Below are 17626 nucleotides of genomic sequence, written 5' to 3' on the forward strand. Positions count from 1 at the left end.
AGATATGAATATAGGTGCAGTATGGCTCAGGTATGAGTATAGGTGCAGTATGGCTCAGGTATGGATATAGGTGCAGTATGGCTCAGGTATGAGTATAGGTGCAGTATGGCTCAGGTATGAGTATAGGTGCAGTATGGGCTCAGGTATGAGTATAGGTGCAGTATGGGCTCAGGTATGGATATAGGTGCAGTATGGCTCAGATATGAATATAGGTGCAGTATGGCTCAGGTATGAGTATAGGTGCAGTATGGCTCAGGTATGAGTATAGGTGCAGTATGGCTCAGGTATGAGTATAGGTGCAGTATGGCTCAGGTATGAGTATAGGTGCAGTATGGGCTCAGGTATGAGTATAGGTGCAGTATGGGCTCAGGTATGGATATAGGTGCAGTATGGCTCAGATATGAATATAGGTGCAGTATGGGCTCAGGTATGAGTATAGGTGCAGTATGGCTCAGGTATGAGTATAGGTGCAGTATGGCTCAGGTATGAGTATAGGTGCAGTATGGCTCAGGTATGAGTATAGGTGCAGTATGGGCTCAGGTATGAGTATAGGTGCAGTATGGGCTCAGGTATGGATATAGGTGCAGTATGGCTCAGATATGAATATAGGTGCAGTATGGCTCAGGTATGAGTATAGGTGCAGTATGGCTCAGGTATGGATATAGGTGCAGTATGGCTCAGGTATGAGTATAGGTGCAGTATGGGCTCAGGTATGAGTATAGGTGCAGTATGGCTCAGGTATGAGTATAGGTGCAGTATGGCTCAGGTATGAGTATAGGTGCAGTATGGCTCAGGTATGAGTATAGGTTCAGTATGGCTCAGGTGTGAATATAGGTGCAGTATGGCACAGGTATGAGTATAGGTGCAGTATGACTCAGGTGTGGGTATAGGTGCAGTATGGCTCAGCTATGAGTATAGGTGCAGTATGGCTCAGGTATGAGTATAGGTGCAGTATGGCTCAGGTATGAGTATAGGTGCAGGGTGGCTCAGGTATGAGTATAGGTGCAGTATGGCTCAGGTATGAGTATAGGTGCAGTATGGCTCAGGTATGAGTATAGGTGCAGTATGGCTCAGGTATGAGTATAGGTGCAGTATGGGTCAGGTATGAGTATAGGTGCAGTATGGCTCAGGTATGAGTATAGGTGCAGGGTGGCTCAGGTATGAGTATGGGGGCAGTATGGCTCAGGTATGAATATAGGTGCAGTATGGCTCAGGTATGAGTATAGGTGCAGTATGGCTCAGGTATGAGTATAGGTGCAGTATGGCTCAGGTATGAATTTAAGTGCAGCATGGCTCAGGCATGAATATAGTTGCAGTATGGCTAAGGTATGAATATAGGTGCAGTGTTGCTCAGGTATTAATGTAGGTGAAGTGTCGCTCAGGTATGACTATAAGTGCAGTATGGCTCAGGTATGAAAATAGGTGCAGTATGGCTCATGTATGAATATAGGTGCAGTATGGCTCAGGTGTGACTATAGGTGCAGTATGGCTCAGGTATGGATATAGGTGCAGAATGGCTCAGGTATGAATATAGGTGCAGTATGGCTCAGGTATGAGTATAGGTGCAGTATGGCTCAGGTATGAATATAGGTGCGGTATGGCTCAGGTATGAGTATAGGTGCAGTATGGCTCAGGTGTGACTATAGGTGCAGTATGGCTCGGGTGTGAATATAGGTGCAGTATGGCTCAGGTGTGACTATAGGTGCAGTATGGCTCAGGTATGGATATAGGTGCAGAATGGCTCAGGTATGAATATAGGTGCAGTATGGCTCAGGTATGAGTATAGGTGCAGTATGGCTCAGGTATGAATATAGGTGCAGTACAGCTCAGTTATGAATAAAGGTGCAGTATGGCTCAGGTATGGATATAGGTGCAATATGGCTCAGGTATGAATACTGGTGCATTATGGCTCAGATATGAATAGAGGTGCAATATGTCTCAGGTATGAGTTTAGGTGCAGTGTGGCTCAGGTATGAGTATAGATGCAGTATGGCTCAAGTGTGAATAAAGGTGCAGTATGGCTCAGGTGTGAATAAAGGTGCAGTATGGCTCAGGTGTGAATAAAGGTGCAGTATGGCTCAGGTATGGATATAGGTGCAGTATGGCTCAGGTATGAATACTGGTGCATTATGGCTCAGATATAAATAGAGGTGCAATATGTCTCAGGTATGAGTTTAGGTGCAGGGTGGCTCAGGTATGAATATAGGTGCAGTGTGGCTCAGGTATGAGTATAGGTGCAGTATGGCTCAGGTATGGATATAGGTGCAGTATGGCTCAGGTATGAGTATAGGTGCAGTATGGCTCAGGTGTGACTATAGGTGCAGTACAGCTCAGTTATGAATAAAGGTGCAGTATGGCTCAGGTATGGATATAGGTGCAATATGGCTCAGGTGTGACTATAGGTGCAGTATGGCTCAGGTATGAGTATAGGTGCAGTATGGCTCAGGTATGAGTATAGATCTAGTATGGCTCAAGTGTGAATAAAGGTGCAGTATGGCTCAGGTGTGAATAAAGGTGCAGTATGGCTCAGGTATGGATATAGGTGCAGTATGGCTCAGGTATGAATACTGGTGCATTATGGCTCAGATATGAATAGAGGTGCAATATGTCTCAGGTATGAGTTTAGGTGCAGGGTGGCTCAGGTATGGATATAGGTGCAGTGTGGCTCAGGTATTGGATATAGGTGCAGTATGGCTCAGGTGTGAATACTGGTGCATTATGGCTCAGATATGAATAGAGGTGCAATATGTCTCAGGTATGAGTTTAGGTGCAGGGTGGCTCAGGTATGGATATAGGTGCAGTGTGACTCAGGTATGGATATAGGTGCAGTGTGGCTCAGGTATGGATATAGGTGCAGTGTGGCTCAGATATGGATATAGGTGCAGTATGGCTCAGGTGTGAATAAAGGTGCAGTATGGCTCAGGTATGAATATAGGTGCAGTATGGCTCAGGTATGGATATAGGTGCAGTATGGCTCAGGTATGGATATAGGTGCAGTGTGGCTCAGGTATGGATATAGGTGCAGTGTGGCTCAGATATGGATATAGGTGCAGTATGGCTCAGGTGTGAATAAAGGTGCAGTATGGCTCAGGTATGAATATAGGTGCAGTATGGCTCAGGTATGGATATAGGTGCAGTGTGGCTCAGGTATGAGTATAGGTGCAGGGTGGCTCAGGTATGGATATAGGTGCAGTGTGGCTCAGGTATGGATATAGGTGCAGTATGGCTCAGGTGTGAATAAAGGTGCAGTATGGCTCAGGTATGAATATAGGTGCAATATGGCTCAGGTATGAGTTTAGGTGCAGGGTGGCTCAAGTATGAGTAAAGGTGCATTATGACTGTTTTACATTAGGTGCAGTTTCATGATAATATGGCTTCAGAATGGCCTCAGATGCAGAGAGGCCCAGGTATGGTGTTAAGAGAAGAATAGTCCTAGTATTAAGTCCATGATGGCCACAATAAGGGCTTAGGTGAAGTAGTCACAGAATTGTCTTTGGTGCATTATGTCTTCAGTATGTGGTTAGGTGCAGTATGGCCCCAGTATGGGCTTAGGTACAGTATGTTCCCAGTATGGGCTTAGCTGCAGTATGTACTGTAGTGCAGCGGTAGCACCCTGTGTAGTGACGAGGCAGTGACTCAGCAAAGTTCAAAGCAAAGAATTCTTTTTAACGTTTAACTCGACAGCACACGATATCCTCCGGATTGAACCCGGGAACCATATCCTCTGGATTACAGCCAATAAACACAGCAGTCCCGCTTCTAGACCTGTTTCTGTGGGTGACTGCACCGCTGTGTAAGCTGTGGGCACCAGACTTCTCTGCTGCCTTGGCTGTTTTGGCTCCGCTTGTCCGTGTTGCCTCACACAGGTGGAGCGCTGCAGAGCCGACTGCTCTATACTCCTCCAAACACCAGACTGACACTGACTCTGACACACTCATGCCCTATACTGCAGGGTTTTTAACTAGCAACCTGTGGCCTTCAGTCACACGGAAATCTCGGCCAGGAATGAAATGGACTGCACCACTACCATCTGTAGCCTGTTTCAATACACCAGAGCAGGTTTCCCCTAAATCTGCCTTGGACAACCAGCATCGCCAAGACCTATAGTCACTTTAGTCTGCATTGCAACCACAGCTACGCCTGTGACAGCAATGCCCTCTCATGACCTCAATACGCCTCAGTGCGCTCCCTGGGGGGAACATACAGTGAGCCCTACAGATAAGATCTGTCACTGCCTCACAGTACGCAGTGTGACCTTAGGTGCATTCAATCCCAGGCATGGGCTTAGGTACAGCATAGACTTAGATGCAATAAATCCCACTATAGTCTTAGGTCCTATATGGCCCAGTATGGCCTCAGCTCCAGTACACCTTCAGTGCTATATTAGGTGCAACAAGTCCCAAGTATGGTTTTCGGTGCAGTATTGCCCAGTATGGGAATGGTGCAGTAACATAGTAACATAGTTATTAAGGTTCAAGGAAGACTTTAAGTCCATCTAGTTCAACCCATATCCTATCCTAACTTGCCCTAATATGTTGATCCAGAGGAAGGCAAAAAAAACCCCATGTGGCAAACAGTAAGCTTCACATTGGGGAAAAAAATTCCTTCCCGACTCCACATACGGCAATCAGACTAGCTCCCTGGATCAACGCAACACTAAGGAAACTAGTGTATATACCCTGTAATATTGTACTTTTCAAGAAAGGCATCCAGTCCCTTCTTAAATTTTAGTAGGGAATCACTCATTACAACATCATATGGCAGAGAGTTCCATAGTCTCACTGCTCTTACAGGAAAGAATCCGTGTCTGTGAGTATGCTTAAACCTTCTTTCCTCCAGACGTAGAGGATGCCCCCTTGTCCCCGTCACAGGTCGAAGAGTAAAAAGATCATTAGAAAGGTCTTGGTATTGTCCCCGCATATATTTATACATTGTAATAAGATCACCCCTAAGCCTTCGATTTTCCAAACTAAATAACCCCAAGTGTAATAACCTGTCTTGGTATTGCAGACCCCCTAATTCCCTAATAACCTTGGTCGCTCTTGTCTGCACCCGCTCTAGTTCAGCTATGTCTTTCTTATACACCGGAGACCAGAACTGTACACAGTATTCTAAGTGTGGTCGCACTAGTGACTTATATAGAGGTAAAATTATGTTCTCCTCATGAGCATCTATGCCTCTTTTAATGCATCCCATTATTTTATTTGCCTTTGCAGCAGCTGCCTGACACTGGCCACTAAATGTGAGTTTGTCGTCCACCCATACACCCAGGTCTTTTTCAGTGACAGTTTTGCCCAGTGTTTTACAATTAAGCACATAATTATACATCTTGTTTGTTCTACCCAAGTGCATAACCTTACATTTATCCCCATTAAAGCTCATTTGCCATTTATCAGCCCAAGCTTCTAGTTTACATAAATCCTCCTGTAATATAAAATTGTCCTCCTCTGCAGAGTTTCGTGTCATCTGCAAATATTGAAATTCAACTCTCTATGCTCCCTACAAGGTCATTAATAAATATATTAAAAAGAAGCGGGCCCAATACTGACCCCTGTGGTACCCCACTGCTAACCGTGACCCAGTCTGAGTGTGCTCCATTAATAACCACCCTTTGTTTCCTATCCCTGAGCCAGCTCTTAACCCACTTACACATATTTTCCCCTATCCCCATTGTTCTCATTTTATGTATCTTTTGTGTGGCACAGTATCAAAAGCTTTTGAAAAGTCCATGTACACCACATCCACTGCATTCCCTTGGTCCAGTCCGGAACTTATCTCTTCATAAAAGCTTATCAGATTAGTCTGACAGGAACGGTCCCTCGTAAACCCATGTTGATATTGGGTCATGAGGTTATTCTTCTCCAGATACTCCAGCATAGTATCTATCAGAAAACCCTCCAGGATTTTACCCACAGTTGAGGTTAAACTTACTGGCCTATAATTTCCAACTTCAGTTTTTGTCCCCTGTTTGAATATTGGCACCACATTTGCTATACGCCAGTCCTGTGGTACAGACCCTGTTATTATGGAATCTTTAAAGATTAAAAATAATGGTCTATCTATGACTGTGCTTAATTCCTGCAGTACTCGGGGGTGTATCCCCTCCGGGCCAGGGGATTTGTCAATTTTAGTGATATTTAGACGCCGCCGTACTTCCTGCTGGGTTAAGCAGGTGACATTTAACGGAGATTTTTTATCCCTGATCATGTTATCCGTCATGGGATTTTCTTGTGTAAATACTGTTGAAAAAAAGTAATTGAGCATATTGGCTTTTTCCTCATCCACCATTTCACCCAGACTATTTTTAAGGGGACCAACACTATCATTTTTTAGTTTCTTACTATTTATGTAGTTAAAGAATATTTTGGGATTATTTTTACTTTCTCTGGCAATGAGTCTCTCTGTCTCAGTCTTTGCTGCCTTGATTTGATTTTTACAGAATTTATTTAATCTTCTGTATTTAGTTAATGCCTCATCATTACCTACTTGCTTTAATTCTCTAAATGCTTTCTTTTTGTCCCTTATTGCGCCCCTTACAGCTCTATTTAGCCATAGTGGTTTCCTCCTATTTCTCGCATGTTTATTCCCATACGGTATATATTGTGCACAGGTCCTATTCAGGAGGATAATAAACGTCTCCCATTTTCTTTGTGTATTTTTATGTCTCAGGATATCGTCCCAGTTAATTGCACCAAGATCATCTCTCATCCGTTGGAAATTTGCCTTCCTGAAGTTTCGTTTCCTTGTAACCCCTCTACTACACATCTTATTAAAGGATACATGAAAACTTATTATTTTGTGATCACTATTACCCAAGTGACCCCCAACCCTTACATTTGATATGCGGTCTGGCCTGTGGGGTAATATTAGGTCTAGCAGTGCCCCCCCTCTTGTTGGGTCCTGAGCCAGTTGTGAAAGGTAATTGTCTCTCATAGTTGTCAGACACCTATCACCTTTGCTGGAGCTGCAGGTTTCGGTTCCCCAATGTATTTCAGGGTAGTTGAAGTCCCCCATAATAATGACTTCTCCTTGAGTCACTGCTTCATCTATTTGCTTTATGAGGATATTCTCTGTTGCTTCCATTATTTTTGGAGACTTATAACAAACCCCTATCAGTAATTTATTATTTTTCCCCCCTCCCCTTATCTCTACCCACAGGGACTCTACATTTTCATTAGATTCATATATATTATCACGAAGGATGGGTTTTAAGGATGATTTTACATATAAACACACGCCTCCCCCTCGCTTATTTGTATGGTTATTTCTGAACAGGCTATAGCCCTGTAAATTATCCGCCCAGTCACGGCTCTCGTCCGGCCATGTCTCAGATACCCCACCAGTAAGTCTCTAGTATGTCTTTAAGTGCAGTATAGCACAGTATGCCTTAGGTGCGGTATGACCCCAGGTGCAGTATGGCCCCATTATGGGCTTAGGTGCAGTGTTGTGTCAGTATGGGCCAGATGCAGTATGTCTCCAGTATCGCATTAGGTGCAGTATGGCCCCATTTTGGGCTAAGGTGCAGTAACTCTCAAGTACAATTGTAGCTCCAGTGTCGCCCAATTCAGGGGCATAATGATCACAGTCGCAAAGAGTGCGTCTGCAACCAGGCAGGTGCAGGAGGGGGGATGCCAACGTCAGTGCCTACATCAAGTGAATGTATGTCTAAGGATGTGTGGCGCCCCCAGGAGTACGGTCGCCACAGTGGCATTACCTTCCTCCTAGGGAGGATGAGGTCATGGCTTGGAAGCAATGAAGGGTTTCTCTATCAGGTAAATCCAGCACACAGCACAGTTCCCACTCCAGGCCAGCAGAGGGAGCTCTGAACCAAACTGCTGAGGAGCTGCTCTCTGGGGCCAGGAAGGAGAAGTTAGTTCATTTGTGTGGAGAGGGAAAAGAGTGCAGATGTGGAGAGAGGAGCTGGAGGATTGAGCAGAATTCAGGCTCACTTCTAGCTGTAGTGCATGGTCCGGAGTCCGGTATCCGAGGTTGTATGGATGCTGATGGTCCTGCAGCAGAAACCGGAGGAACGAGAAGCAGTAAATGCTCTGTTCCCAACTAAGACTCGGAGGCACAGCAGTAACGTGTGTGAGCCAGAAGAAATAGGAGGCTACGGCTGCCTGCCATACGAGGGGAGTCCTAAAGAGAGCAAGCAAGTGGGACTTCAGTGTAACTCAGTACTGCATGTACCTCAGATAAGCGCTAGAGAGGAGACTACACAACCCATCTGCATAGAGAGTTGCTCCCATGCTAATTAACTCCTGCTCCATCTGTAATCTGGACCCTGGACTGCACTTACAAATCAAAGTAAAGGTAAAGGAAACTGCACCCTGTTGTGTCATTGCCTTCTTCCTGCAACCCCTTCAGCACTGCTACATATCTGTGCCTAACACTGCACCCTCTTCCTCAACACCTATTACCACTGCCCTGGGACTACAGCTCTACCTGTGGGGAGCAATTACATCATTGCTGCCTTATACCATCTATCCCAGAGGATCTGCACCACAGCGTCAGCTTAACCCCTTCATTGCCGAGCACCACAGGTGGCGTCACGTATCATCCACCTATAAACTTTATTCAGCTACGTTTCACCCCTTTTGCATGGACGCCCAGGGCCACAGACCGGGTCACCGCTACTGTGACCCTTCCCTCTGAGATACCAGCCCGGTACCGAGTACCCCACTGCCCTGGCGGGCGATCCAGACGCACATTCAGCTGTGGTGTATTGCTGCGCAAAGAGCCACACTGAAGTCAGCGAGATATGAGGTCACCGGATGTCGAAGGAGCATAGGAAGATAAGAAGAATCTTTTTTTTATTTAGGGTGTTGAAAAAGAGCTGCAGAACATTATACTAAAAAGCGGCCTAGGATGGAGAGCCATATAAAAGGAAATGGTCAAGAATGGAAATAATAATACAGGGAATGTCCCAGGATTGGGGGCATTTTACAAGAAAAGGTCCCGATATGGGGAGCATTATGCAAGAAAGGGGCCCAGGATGGGAAGTATGATACCAAGATTGTCCCTGGATGGGGAGCATTATTCCAGGATTGTCCCAGGGTGGGGAGCATTATACAAGAAACTGGCCCAGGATGGGAAGCATGAAACCAGGATGGGGGATATTATACCAGGGAGTCACCCAGGATGGAGGACATTACACCAGGAAGGTGCCCAGGATGGGGGTCTGTTATGATTGAGTCACCGTAGGAGGCAAAAATAGTAATGCTAGCTAAGTCCAGAAAACCAGAGAAGTTGGCAGCTATCGGATTGCAGACCCCTGAACCTATCAACACAACTAGCAGTAGCCGTGGGGGGCTCCTACGATGCCCTAGGCCCCTCGATCACAGCCGGAGGACTACATAGCCTAAAGACAGAAAGGGGAAATCTAAACTGCCCCAGAGCAGACCCCAAAGTAAAAGGCAGCCCCCAACATATAATGACGGTGAAGCAAGAAGAAAGAACAAAACACAGACAGAAAGATAGACTGAGCAAAGATGGGGCCCACGCTAGCTTAGATAGGAAAGGACAGGAAGGCTGCTGTCTGCAATCCGTGAAAAGCCCTATGAAAATAAGAGCCAACAAACTGACAGTAAAAAAGGCCCTGAAGACGCTAGGCTTCAAAAAGCTATGTCAGTACTCAGGCATATTCTGAAGACAGAGCAACAGGCAAAAGGAGATTCAGCTAACCCCAGCAGGGAATGGCAGAATCCAGAAAAGCAAGGAAAACAAAACACTAATGCAAAAAGGCAAAGCAGAAATCTTAGCTTTAGATGAGCAGGAATCAGACTGGTTTCCTAGAAGTCCACAGAGAAATCACCCGCAGGCCAGAAGGGCGTCGGCAGCCTTATATCCAGTCATCAACTCCACTCAGCCAGTCATCATCATCAGCCCCAGGTGTTTGACAATCAGGCTCACTACCTTTCTTCACCAGAAGAGGGAGTTCCTCGGGCCTCAGTAGTGAAGGGGAAAATGAACTCACAACAGGGGTCATTATACCAAGAATGTGCCAAAGATGAAGTTCAATATACCAGGAAAGGGCTGAGAATGAGCAAAGTATACCATGATGGGAGACATTGCTACAGGAAGGGGCTAGGATGGGGGAGATTATTACAGTAAGGGACCCAGGACCAGGGACATGATACCACAAAGAAGCTCAGAATGGCAAACTTTATACCAAGAAGGAGCCCAGGATGGGGAACATTATAATAGGAAGAGACCAAGGATGCGGGATATTATAAAAGGGTAGGGAACAGGATAGGGGACATTATGCTAAGAAGGGGTCCAGGATGGGGAACATTGTTACAGGAAGGGGCCAGGATGGGGTGGATCATAATTACAGAAAGGGACCCAAGACAGGGGATATTATACCATGAAGGGGCCCAGGATGATGACATTATACATGACGGAGCCCAGGATGCGGGACATTATAAGAGGAAGGGGCCCATGGTGGGGGGCATTATACAGAACATTAAAAGGCTCAGTAAGAGGCTCAGAAGGGGATATTATAGCAGGATGGGGGACATTATTACAGGATGCGGGTCATTATGGGGGAGATTATTACAGGAAACAGCCAGGACAAGAGACATTATTACATAGGGGAAACATGCATATCATTATAGGATCTAGGATACTGCAAGGGCCCATACATTTGACAAACCTGCAGGTGGGGGCCCAAATCCAAATTTTGCACCGGGCCATAGGACTTTTATTACGCCACTGGCCCTATTGACAATTTCTGTGTGCCCAATATACAGTTGTGGCCAAAAGCATTGACACCCCTGCAATTCTGTCAGATAATACTCAGTTTCTTCCTGAAAATGATTGCAAATACAAATTCTTTGGTATTATTATCTTCATTTAATTTGTCTTAAATGAAAAAACACAAAAAGAATTGTCCTAAAGCCAAATTGGATATAATTCCACACCAAACATAAAAAAGAGGGTGGACAAAAGTATTGGCACTGTTCAAAAAATCATGTGATGCTTCTCTAATTTGTGTAATTAACAGCACCTGTAACTTACCTGTGGCACCTAACAGGTGTTGGCAATAACTAAATCACACTTGCAGCCAGTTAACATGGATTAAAGTTGACTCAACCTCTGTCCTGTGTCCTTGTGTGTACCACATTGAGCATGGAGAAAAGAAAGAAGACCAAAGAACTGTCTAAGGACTTGAGAAACCAAATTGTGAGGAAGCATGAGCAATCTCAAGGCTACAAGTCCATCTCCAAAGACCTGAATGATCCTGTGTCTACCGTGCGCAGTGTCATCAAGAAGTTTAAAGCCCATGGCACTGTGGCTAACCTCCCTAGATGTGGACGGAAAAGAAAAATTGACAAGAGATTTCAACGCAAGATTGTGCGGATGTTGGATAAAGAACCTCGACTAACATCCAAACAAGTTCAAGCTGCCCTGCAGTCCGAGGATACAACAGTGTCAACCCGTACTATATGTCGGCGTCTGAATGAAAAGGGACTGTATGGTAGGAGACCCAGGAAGACCCCACTTCTTACCCCGAGACATAAAAAAGCCAGGCTGGAGTTTGCCAAAACTTACCTGAAAAAGCCTAAAATGTTTTGGAAGAATATTCTCTGGTCAGATGAGACAAAAGTAGAGCTTTTAGGGCAAAAGCATCAACATAGAGTTTACAGGAGAAAAAAGAGGCATTCAAAGAAAAGTACACGGTCCCTACAGTCAAACATGGCGGAGGTTCCCTGATGTTTTGGCGTTGCTTTGCTGCCTCTGGCACTGGACTGCTTGACCGTGTGCATGGTATTATGAAGTCTGAAGACTACCAACAAATTTTGCAGCATAATGTAGGGCCCAGTGTGAGAAAGCTGGGTCTCTCTCAGAGGTCATGGGTCTTCCAGCAGGACAATGACCCAAAACACACTTCAAAAAGCACTAGAAAATGGTTTGAGAGAAAGCACTGGAGACTTCTAAGGTGGCCAGCAATGAGTCCAGACCTGAATCCTATAGAACACCTGTGGAGAGATCTAAAAATGGCAGTTTGGAGAAGGCACCCTTCAAATATCAGGGACCTGGAGCAGTTTGCCAAAGAAGAATGGTCTAAAATTCCAGCAGAACATTGTAAGAAACTCATTGATGGTTACCGGAAGCGGTTGGTCGCAGTTATTTTGGCTAAAGGTTGTGCAGCCAAGTATTAGGCTGAGGGTGCCAATACTTTTGTCTTGCCCATTTTTGGAGTTTTGTGTGAAATGATCAATGTTTTGCTTTTTGCTTCATTTTCTCTTGTGTTTTATCATTTAAGACAAATTAAATGAAGATAATAATACCAAAGAATTTGTGTTTGCAATCATTTTCAGGAAGAAACTGAGTATTATCTGACAGAATTGCAGGGGTGTCAATACTTTTGGCCACAACTGTATAGCAGAATTCAGATTCTGGAGCTGCAGAGTCAATTATATTGTTCAAAGGGAGACGGAATAGTAAACCAGCGCAGCGAGGTAGCACACGCGGTAATCTTTATTGTAATAATTATGAAATGTGCTAATAATGAGGAGTCATGTTAAGAGGAGCCGCGATGGCCGGCAATGAGCTGGAAATATTGTCACGTAATTAGCGCCGTGCGCTCTCGGATCGCCGTCACATGTCTTCATAACGATGATGATGTTTCATTAATTCCAAATATTGTTTCTGCTCGCTTGTCACAACATTTCACAGAAGAATTTCATTATTATGATGATTTTTTTTACCCTGATATCTGAACCGACCGTCTCTTTAGAATGATAATTATACACATCGGATTTTTTAATAAAACGCTGAGCCACGTCCTGAGATTTACAACAATAAAGATTAAGCCAATTATTTTTTAATTAAGCCGCGTGTTCAGATCTAATTTAGGCTTAAGTGAAGTCTGTAAGTGCGGCTCAGGCCCTAAGTACAGTAGGTTATTACAATATTAATTGCAGAAGAGCAGAGTTTTAGGAAATAAGAGGGTTAGGAAAGCATCGCCGATATGCCCTATCAGGTTAAATGAATGTCACAGGAGATGATCACCTGCTTGGGACTCCCGGCATTAGGATGGACAGCCGCTGCCATACTACGATCTGCAGTCATGGCCAAAAGGTTGGAGACTGACGCAAATTTTGGTTTTCACCTTTTGGGGCTTCAGTGTTTTTTTCAATCTTTTAGTTTAATGTTTCTACAAACACAATTATAAGGATTTCACGACATTTTAAACTGATAAACATGAAGTTCCTGTAAAGCCTCAATATATGCAGCCCCTTGTTTTTCCACACTTCTGCCCTTCGCCATGGAAGATGGATATCAGTTTATTTTTTATTTATTTTACTCATTTACATAGCGCCATTAATTCCACAGCACTTTACAGGCATTATTGGCACTGTCCCCGATGGGGCTCACAATCTAAATTCCCTGTCAGTATGTCTTTGGAATGTGGGAGGAAACTGGAGTACCCGGAGGAAACCCATGCAAACACGGGTAGAACATACAAACTCCTAGTAGAAGTTGTCCTTGGTGGGATTTTAATCCTGGACTCCAGTGCTGCAAGGCTGGAGTGCTAACCACTGAGCCAACATACAGTGCTAACCACTGAGCCACCATACAGTGCTAACCACTGAGCCACCATACAGTGCTAACCACTGAGCCACCATACAGTGCTAACCACTGAGTCACCATACAGTGCTAACCACTGAGCCAACATACAGTGCTAACCACTGAGCCACCATTCAGTGCTAACCACTGAGCCACCATACAGTGCTAACCACTAAGTCACCATACAGTGCTAACCACTGAGCCACCATGCCGCCCATATCAGTTGACTGTCTTATCAGAGCTTGGAGTTTATCACAATGTCTGGATTTTCTTTGTGAATTTTTGAGGATTTTTCGTGGGTTCTCAATAGGACTGAGATTTGGGGAATTTCCTGGCCATGGACCCAAAATGTCAAAGTTTTGTTCCCCAAGCCACTTAGTTACCGCTTTTACTATGTGACATGGTCTCCATTATGGGGATAAAAGCAGTCATCGCCTCATTGTCATGGATTCTTGGCAGTTGCTCTTGGAAGAGGTTTAGATCCCATTCTTTTTTACCTGGCAGTGTTCTTAGGCAAAATTGTGAGTGAGTCTCCACACATGAATGATCTGAGTAGGCTTTACTGTTGGCAGACACAGCACTCATGGCTGCGCTCACTTTTTCTTCTCTAGACAATGATTCTTCCAGATGTCGCAAACAATCTGAAGGGGCTTCATCATAAAAAATAACTTTCCCCCAGTCCACTGCAGTCCAATCTCTGAACTTTTTGCAGAACGTCAGTTTGCCAACAAAAATTTTCTTGGAGACAATTAGCTTCATTGGTTCTTTTCTTAACACCATGCATCCTTCAAATGTATTTGTCTCACTGTGTGCAGATGAAGTGACACCTGCCTGCTGCCATTCCTGAGCAAGCTCTGCACTGAGGATGAAATGCTCCTGTAATTGAATCCTTTTTAAAAGATGGTCCTGACACATTCTGAACTCTCTCGGGTGCCGTAAAGCCTTTATCACGGCTATTTGACCTTTGTCTTAGAAGTTCTTGATGATCCAATATATTGTTGATTTAGGGTAATTTTACAAGCAGTGTATTTCTGATTTAGATAAGTTTTATGATGAGGAATGGCTTTGCAAATTTTTTAACTCATCTACTCTTTCTTCATAACAATTTAAAGATAATGCAGATTGCCACTATAAATATTGAAGCAGCAAACTTTGGGATAATCAAATTTTCTGCCAGTCTTGGAAATGAGTGTATCGATCCACAGAGGATGAAATTCCAGTCAGATTTTCTGAAATTTTTAATATAACTACTATAATACTGCCCCCATGTACAAGAATATAACTACTATAATACTGCCAATACGTACAAGAATATAACTACTATAATACTGCCAATATGTACAAGAATATAACTACTATAATACTGCCCCTATGTACAAGAATATAACTACTATAATACTGCCCCCTATGTACAAGAATATAACTACTATAATACTGCCCCTATGTACAAGAATATAACTACTATAATACTGCCCCTATGTACAAGAATATAGCTACTATAATACTGTCCCCTATGTACAAGAATATAACTACTATAATACTGCCCCCTATGTACAAGAATATGACTACTATAATACTGCTCCTATGTACAAGAATGTAACTACTATAATACTGCCCCCATGTACAAGAATATAACTACTATAATACTGGCCCCATGTACAAGAATATAACTACTATAATACTGCTCCTATGTACAAGAATATAACTACTATAATACTGCCCCCTATGTACAAGAATATAACTACTATAATACTGCCCCTATGTACAAGAATGTAACTACTATAATACTGCCCCCTATGTACAAGAATATAACTACTATAATTCTGCCCCTATGTACAAGAATTTAACTACTATAATACTGCTCCTATGTGCAAGAATATAACTACTGTAATACTGCTCCTATGTACTAGAATATAACTACTATAATACTGGTCCTATGTACAAGAATATAACTACTATAATACTGCTCCTGTGTACAAGAATATAACTACTATATTACTGATCCTATATACAAGAATATAACTACTATAATACTGGTCCTATGTACAAGAATATAACTACTATAATACTGGTCCTATGTACAAGAATATAACTACTATAATACTGCCCCCATGTACAAGAATATAACTACTATATTACTGATCCTATATACAAGAATATAACTACTATAATACTGCTCCTATGTACTAGAATATAACTACTATAATACTGCCCCTATGTACAAGAAAATAACTACTATAATAATGCCCCCTATGTACAGGAATATAACTACTATAATACTGCTCCTATATACAAGAATGTAACTACTATAATACTGCTCCAATGTACAAGAATATAACTACTATAATACTGCTCCTATATACAAGAATATAACTATGATAATACTGCCCCTATGTACAAGAATATAACTACTATAATACTGCCCTATGTACAAGACTATAACTACTATAATACTGCCCCTATGTACAAGAATATAACTACTATAATACTGCCCCCTATGTACAAGAATATGACTACTATAATACTGCCCCTATGTACAAGAATATAACTACTATAATACTGCCCCTATGTACAAGACTATAACTACTATAATACTGCCCCTATATGCAAGAATATAGCTACTATAATACTGCCCCTATGTACAAGAATATAACTACTATAATACTGCCCCTATGTACAAGAATATAACTACTATAATACTGCTCCTCTGTACAAGAATATAACTACTATAATACTGCCCCTATGTACAAGAATATAACTACTATAATACTGCTCCCTATGTCCAAGAATATAACTACTATAATACTGCTCCCTATGTACAAGAATATAACTACTATAATACTGCTCCTATATACAAGAATATTACTACTATAATACTGCCCCCTATGTACAAGAATATAACTACTATAATACTGTTCCTATGTACAAGAATATAACTACTATAATACTGCCCCTATGTGCAAGAATATAACTACTATAATAATGTCCCCTATGTACAAGAATATAACTACTATAATACTGTCCGCTATGTACAAAAATATAACTACTATAATACTGCCCCTATGTACAAGAATATAACTACTATAATACTGCCCCCAATGTACAAGAATATAACTACTATAATACTGCCCCTATGTACAAGAAAATAACTACTATAATACTGCCCCCTATGTACAAGAATATAACTACTATAATACTGCTCCTATGTACAAGAATATAACTACTATAATACTGCCCCTATGTACAAGAATATAACTACTATAATACTGTACCCTATATACAAAAATATAACTACTATAATACTGCCCCTATGTATAAGAATATAACTACTATAATACTGCCCCCTATGTACAAGAATATAACTACTATAATACTGCACCTATGTACAAGAATATAACTACTATAATACTGCCCCTATGTACAAGAATATAACTACTATAATACTGCCCCCTATGTACAAGAATATAACTACTAGAATACTGCTCCTATGTACAAGAATATAACTACTATAATACTGCCCCTATGTACAAGAATATAACTACTATAATACTGCTCCTATGTGCAAGAATATATCTACTATAATACTGCCCCTATGTACAAGAATATAACTACTATAATACTGCCCATTATGTACAAGAATATAACTACTATAATACTGCCCCCTTTGTACAAGAATATAACTACTATAATACTGCACCTATGTACAAGAAAATAACTACTATAATAATGCCCCCTATGTACAGGAATATAACTACTATAATACTGCTCCTATATAAAAGAATGTAACTACTATAATACTGCTCCTATGTACAAGAATATAACTACTATAATACTGCTCCTATATACAAGAATATAACTATGATAATACTGCCCCTATGTACAAGAATATAACTACTATAATACTGCCCTATGTACAAGACTATAACTACTATAATACTGCCCCTATGTACAAGAATATAACTACTATAATACTGCCCCCTATGTGCAAGAATATGACTACTATAATACTGCCCCTATGTACAAGAATATAACTACTATAATACTGCCCCTA

The sequence above is a fragment of the Dendrobates tinctorius genome, unplaced genomic scaffold (genome assembly GCF_039654945.1).
Source record: "Dendrobates tinctorius isolate UK_male_01 unplaced genomic scaffold, ASM3965494v1 ptg000215l, whole genome shotgun sequence".
Classification (NCBI taxonomy): domain Eukaryota; kingdom Metazoa; phylum Chordata; class Amphibia; order Anura; family Dendrobatidae; genus Dendrobates; species Dendrobates tinctorius.